The sequence below is a fragment of the Sinocyclocheilus rhinocerous genome, unplaced genomic scaffold, assembly GCF_001515625.1.
Source record: "Sinocyclocheilus rhinocerous isolate Xijiao unplaced genomic scaffold, SAMN03320098_v1.1 scaffold3288, whole genome shotgun sequence".
Lineage (NCBI taxonomy): Eukaryota > Metazoa > Chordata > Actinopteri > Cypriniformes > Cyprinidae > Sinocyclocheilus > Sinocyclocheilus rhinocerous.
In genome coordinates, this window is record NW_015655612.1 from 24,618 (window position 1) to 31,062 (window position 6,445).

A 6,445-nucleotide genomic window follows, 5' to 3' on the forward strand; every position below is an offset into this window, starting at 1 on the left:
AGCACACCTCGCTTTTCAGACCGATGAGCTTTGTAAAAATCGATGCGTTTCAGAAAGGCGGGGCATAGAGGAGAAACAATAATGTATATATATTATGTGGAAAATAATGTGTTTTTTTAACCTTAAACCGCATAAACACATTTCATTACACCATATACACCAAATAATGTTCTTTTTAGCTACATCATATTAAATATTAGCCCTTTAAAAAAAAGATTATACTAAAGGACCCGATATTCTCATGGCTAAGTTTTTTTGTTTGTTTTTGTGCTTAGTGGTAAAAAAATACAAAAAAAAATGTATTCAAATTTGGCAAGCAGCGGTATACTGTTAGCGAATATCAGACGCTGCCCATGTTGCTGGGAGTAGTGTTTAGATGAATATGTACATATGTATTTTCCTTTTAATAACAAAATAAACACACAACAAAATTACAGCAGTGAGAAAAAAAGTCAAGTCACATCATGTTTATTTATATGGAACTTTATCCAATTGATTACTTTAAAGCAAGCAGCTTTACAGTACTAAAGATGAAAAACAGTATTAGTGTCAGTTTTAATTAGAATTAGAATTACAACTTCAGTTTCTGAGATAAAGCATCTGTCCAGTGTGCTCATGAATTTACTCGGATTGAACTTTTCCAGAACGTTTGCTTTGGTGGTATCACTTTTGTTTAGTTTTGTACAAAATGATGTTACACCTGTTCTCCGATTTCATTTAAAGCATATCTGGACCTGAATACATATGAATCATCATCCTTTTGAGTAGCACAATAAATATGTTGTTGGCTCATTTTATTGTGTGTATTTCAGTGGCGTTCCGTCCATATAAGCTGCAAATGCTCCGCATACCCAGTCCATTTGAGAGAATAAGTTCACGGGATAATTCATATAAACATGATTATAAGTTGATCCCTTGTCATTTGAAATGCAACTTAAAACTTAAAGAGTTAGGAATAAGTATGTAAAATGATTTATTTGCCAAACGGCAATCATTTTCTGTAAATCTACGTCAGTTGCGGTTGCTTCCAGGCGAGCAGATTCTCCGTAGCTTTCTCGCCTCCGCTCTGTTGCTATGAGTCGTCAGGATTGTAGTGCATTCTCAGTGATTTGCTGGTCTGCGGCTGATTTAATAACTTAAAGAGTTAGGAATAAGTATGTAAAATGATTTATTTGCCAAACGGCAATCATTTTCTGTAAATCTACGTCAGTTGCGGTTGCTTCCAGGCGAGCAGATTCTCCGTAGCTTTCTCGCCTCCGCTCTGTTGCTATGAGTCGTCAGGATTGTAGTGCATTCTCAGTGATTTGCTGGTCTGCGGCTGATTTAATGCACGAGGTAAGCTGTCCGCGAACCGCTCACCCAAGCGAAAAAATGTGCTGTTCCTGTCAGATCTCGATTGCCGAGAATCACATAGTGTTTGATGCAAAACCAACTCGACTAAATCAGAAGAAAAAAACACTAACTGTATATTTTTATTTTCTCAAGCAAAGCAAATTTTAAAAGTCCAGTGAACTTCTTACATTTTTGGTCATAGACAACTTATGTTGAAGATATACGTTATTGTCAACATTATTGCCTAAGCAGTACATTAAAAAAACATGTTTATAAACACGTGGGCTATATAAAATCATATTGTTCCCTTTGTTTTGCGTATGCTCGTGTCGCTTACTGTTGAAGTCCTTCTTTGATTTTATTATTGTTTGAAGGTTGCAACGTTACTTTGCGATATTTTAAATACTTTTGGGCAGTGTTGGGGGTAACGCATTACAAGTAACACGAGTTACGTAATCAGATTACTTTTTTCAAGTAACTAGTAAAGTAACGCATTACATTTTTAATTTACAAGAAAATATCTGAGTTACTTTTTCAAAATAGTAATGCCAGTTACTTTGTTTTCCCATTTATTGACTGAAAAGTCTCCTGTCCCCATATTGGTAGAAAGTGCAGAGGAGTTGTGTGCGCTGTGTGAACATGATGTTACTTTAGTTCTAGACTAAATGTGAATGTGCATTAATTCATCCCACTCACAAAAAAACAGATTTAGTATTCATCGAAATGAATTAAAACAGTGAAATGCAAACTCAGAATATGACGCAAACCTGCAATAATTAAATATGTTAAATAACACAAATGTACCTAATCCCATTTTATTAACCAATGTCTTTGCTGCTGACCTTTGATGATAAACTAACAATTGTGCTTCATTGTTTTTTTATTGCTGAAGAGTGTTTCTTCTCCTGCGTTCTACTGTAGAGGTGTGAATTTACTTTTCCTTCAGCCTGAGGTTTATTCATTACACTTTTTAGTGTGAAAGGGCTTTTACATTTGCTATAAATAGAACTTCTTATATTAAAAACAATCATGCCCTGCTCTTATTTAAAAAGTAACGCAAAAGTAATGTAACGCATTACTTGCCATAAAAAGTAACTAAGTAACATAATTAGTTACTTTTTTAGGGAGTAACGCAATATTGTATTGCATTACTTTTAAAAGTAACTTTCCCCAACACTGCTTTTGTGTATTTTGCATGGTCTGTTATTGGAGTAGTGTCACCCGGTTGGGAGTTTTAACTCCTATTCACTGGGAATAAAAAAATAATTTAGCTGATGCAGAGAGACATATAGACCGGGGGAATCCCCCCCATCTCCCCACCCTCTGAATATTACGTATCATAACGTAACTACGTGTAAACCTTATTTGTTTTTACTTGGAAAACCAGCTGTATTTTTCTTGCATTTGAATAACAATGGATAAACCTGAAATGATAGAAGGATTGGAGATGAATTTAATTTACAAATAAGGTAGGAAATGTGCATACTTTTAAATCGACACCTGCCACGGTGTTTCTTATTTGTCATCTGTGATCTCTTTTGAGTGTCCTAAAAGCCGATGGGGCCGGGGGGTGGGGGGATGGGTATTATCACTCAGCATACCTGGTTAAAAAAGTCACCGCTCGCCACTGGTATATTTGTCTATTAAAAACTCTGTCTGATAAATAATGAAATACACAAATAAATACAAAAACTATACCGTATAATATGCAATAATAATAATATATTCAATTATACATGTGTGTACAAGTGTGTGGAGGTAGCAAGACTAGATACATGGAAAAGATACATGTCCTCCTGCTAGTCAGACAAAGGCTGACCCATTGGGCCAAAACACTGTCCAGCATCTGTAGGTCACATATACAGTACATACATACATACACATCCACACATATACTATTCTTGCACCAAGGACACAAAGGCAGACGGAGCTTCTGGCCTGGCCTTGATCTCACAGCTTTCCCTCTCCAGCCATTCATCTCTCTTCTTATCTCTATCTCTCATGTTTCTTTTCTCAGCAAAGGCCTGCTGGACCCCCAGGGCCTTTTCTCCAGGCCTCTGTCCATTCTCTGTTGTTCTTTTCCCCTCTCTCTCACTCTTTTTCTCAACCTGGTCTCTAAAGGAGGTCATTAACATCCTTACTCTCTGATATACTGAAAAGTCAAAAAAGACAGATGTTTCTGGACAGACTGTGCTATCAAAATTCCCAAAACAAACAAATGAGAAATTATCATGATACCAAGAATTAATTTTAAAGAGTAGGTCATATGGTTTTTTAAAGTGTCCTAATATTGTGTTGGAGTCCCCTACAACAGGTTTAAATCCCTCTAAGGTCAGAAAACACTGTAATTTTCCCAGAATATACATTTATACATAGAGTTATTTGTCCATGATTTTGAAACGGTTCATTCGATTCAGTTCTGAGCGAAATGTCTGTAACCCCCTCCCTTCTATAAGCCTACTCTGCTCTGATTGGTCAGCTGGCCAAGCCTGTTGTGATTGGCACAAAAAGGAGCGCTTGAGCAAGTTAGCGAGTGCTACTGTGTATTGTTTTTTGTATTGATGCAAATATTTCTGCATTTTCATATATCAATAAACATAAAACACAATAACATCTCTTTAGAAAAAGTCACAATATGCAGAAAAATACGAAACTACTCACATACAGCTTCTCATCAGGTACTGTTTCACTACCATCTGTGTTGCCAAGTCCGCGGTTGTTTTTAATGTCGCGGGTTGTAGCGACCCCAATAATATATAACTTATAACTTAAATTATAACGCAGAACAGCTGTATCACATGCGCACCAGCCTAACTAACTCGTCTCTCTCTACCGGGTCTTTTACTCCCTGCATTAACCCTAACTACATAAACAGCACTTTCACAATGATTATAAAGTCTGTGCGCTACACTACATTCTTTATTATTAAACGAAGTAATTAAAACAACGACAGTCTATAATCGACACATTCTTAGGAAATAGTGGGTTCACAGTAATATCGTGCTTTACCTGGAAACCTAAAGCTGCACTAGGTATACATCACATATTAGCACAAAAAAACCTAGATATTTTGAGCACTCAATTGAAAATAAAAATAAAGAAGATTAGAAGCCAACGAAGATAAAAGGCAAGATTAGAGAAGCAGTCCTCGGTAAAATGACGAGCACAACAAAAGGTTCGAATTGTATTGCTGTGATATCGTGGAACAAAGCATCTTCTCGACACAGAGTGTTCGTATTTCATGGGCAGGCGGGGATTATGCTAATGTGTTACCCAGTGATGTAGATCGGTAACAGGCAGAAGATTAAAAAATATAACGACTCGCTAAGGCGATTCTGAGTCGACTCTTTCTTTTGAGAGACAATATCTTTATTTATCATGCACTTTTTTGATTAACAACTTTGCAGACTGTTTACATTGAAGGATAGCTACCTTACAAACGGCAAAAGAGATATTTTTCAAAAACCCATATGACCTGCTCTTTAAGACATTTAATCCATTATAGTGTGTAAGTGAGGTCAAAGAGTAAGTTTTACAGAGGAGACCCTCAGCAGCAAGTAGACTCAGACATCTTCAAGGAAACCTGCTAATTACTTTCAAATCAATAAGAAAAAAATCCTTTCTCCCCTCCTTCTCTGTCACTCTCCTCTCTGTTCTCTGTCTTTTTCCCACTCTAACACATGGTGGGTAAGGGGCTGCTCCTCTGCCGGCATTTTAATTGTGGCAACAATCAGGCAGATTCACAGGAGCTAATTAATATGCTGATTTGCAGCATCTTTCTCTGCCAGTCTTTCTCTCTTTTTTTTCAGTAGACATTTCACATAAATTACATCTCAAGTGTTTTACGATTGCTTATATAAAATGTACATTAATGCTCACCGTGCTGTTTGATGTCTAATTTTAGCACCGGATCAACTGCACTCCCTGCCACCCCTGCTTATGGTAAATGATTGATGTTTTACCATACAGCATTTTCCACTTCATTAATAAAAAAGTGCATCTTTATTTATTAATGAGCGATCTACATGTACGTCTATTTATAATACAATTAGAGCAAAATTAGTGTGTCACATCCCATTTGGATAAGTGCGCCGCACAAGCCCACCAACAATACCCATTTCAAACATGTCCAGGAGTGTCAAAGACAAAAGCAGTTTTAGTATAGAAACACTAGGATGAGATTAAGCCTTATTTTTCCTATTGTCTGGAAGCAGGGAGTGACTAAATTAGGCTCTTCGTCTGTGTGCTCAGCACATTAGCACAATATAAAATTTGAAGCACTGCACACAGTCCATTGCAGTTAATAGTCAGATAATGAGAGCGTGGAGGCAAACGCCTCTATTAAATCATTGTTTAATACTTCACACTGAAAGATTGCCGTTCGGTGGAGGTGTTTTCAAATGGCTCACTTTTATCCCGGCCCTGCTACTATAAAACTAACGATGTGTGAAAGTCTGTAAGTTACGTTCTGCTCTGATAAAGCTTTGTATCGCTCTGCAAAGCAAACAAACAAGCAAACAAACCAACAAACAAACTAAAAGCTTCAAATAAAATGGAATAACAGCAAAAAATTATACACGGCTTCATTTACCTTTGTGTTTCGGATTACGTTGGACTTTTTTTGAATAAACTAATATAATAAATATAATTTAATTACTCATGATCTCAAATTGATATATATAAAAATCTGAATGACAAGAACAGAGATTTATTTACCAAAAAACAAACTAAAAAGATGGAACAAAACTAAATAATATGGACAAAACAACACAGAAAAGAAGACAAAAAACGAAAACAAAGGATGGAACAAAACAGTACAAAGGCCATTCCTGGAATTCGGTAATATTTCAGTCCCCCAGAGTTTTTAAAGTGGTGGTTAGCCAAAAATAATTGTTAGAAGCTTAACACATTACTTGTCACAATACTTTGGTGTGCCCATTATAATGAATACAAATAATTATTGCATTTTAATGTTCCCCTTCGGGAACTCGAGCTGCGTCGGAAAACGCTAGGGGAACGCCTTCAGCGATACCAAGCTCTGAATCATTTGTGTAATCAGTCGAACGATGGGCGAGACGTCAGCGGCGGGGGACGTCCTGACCAGGGAGACTTA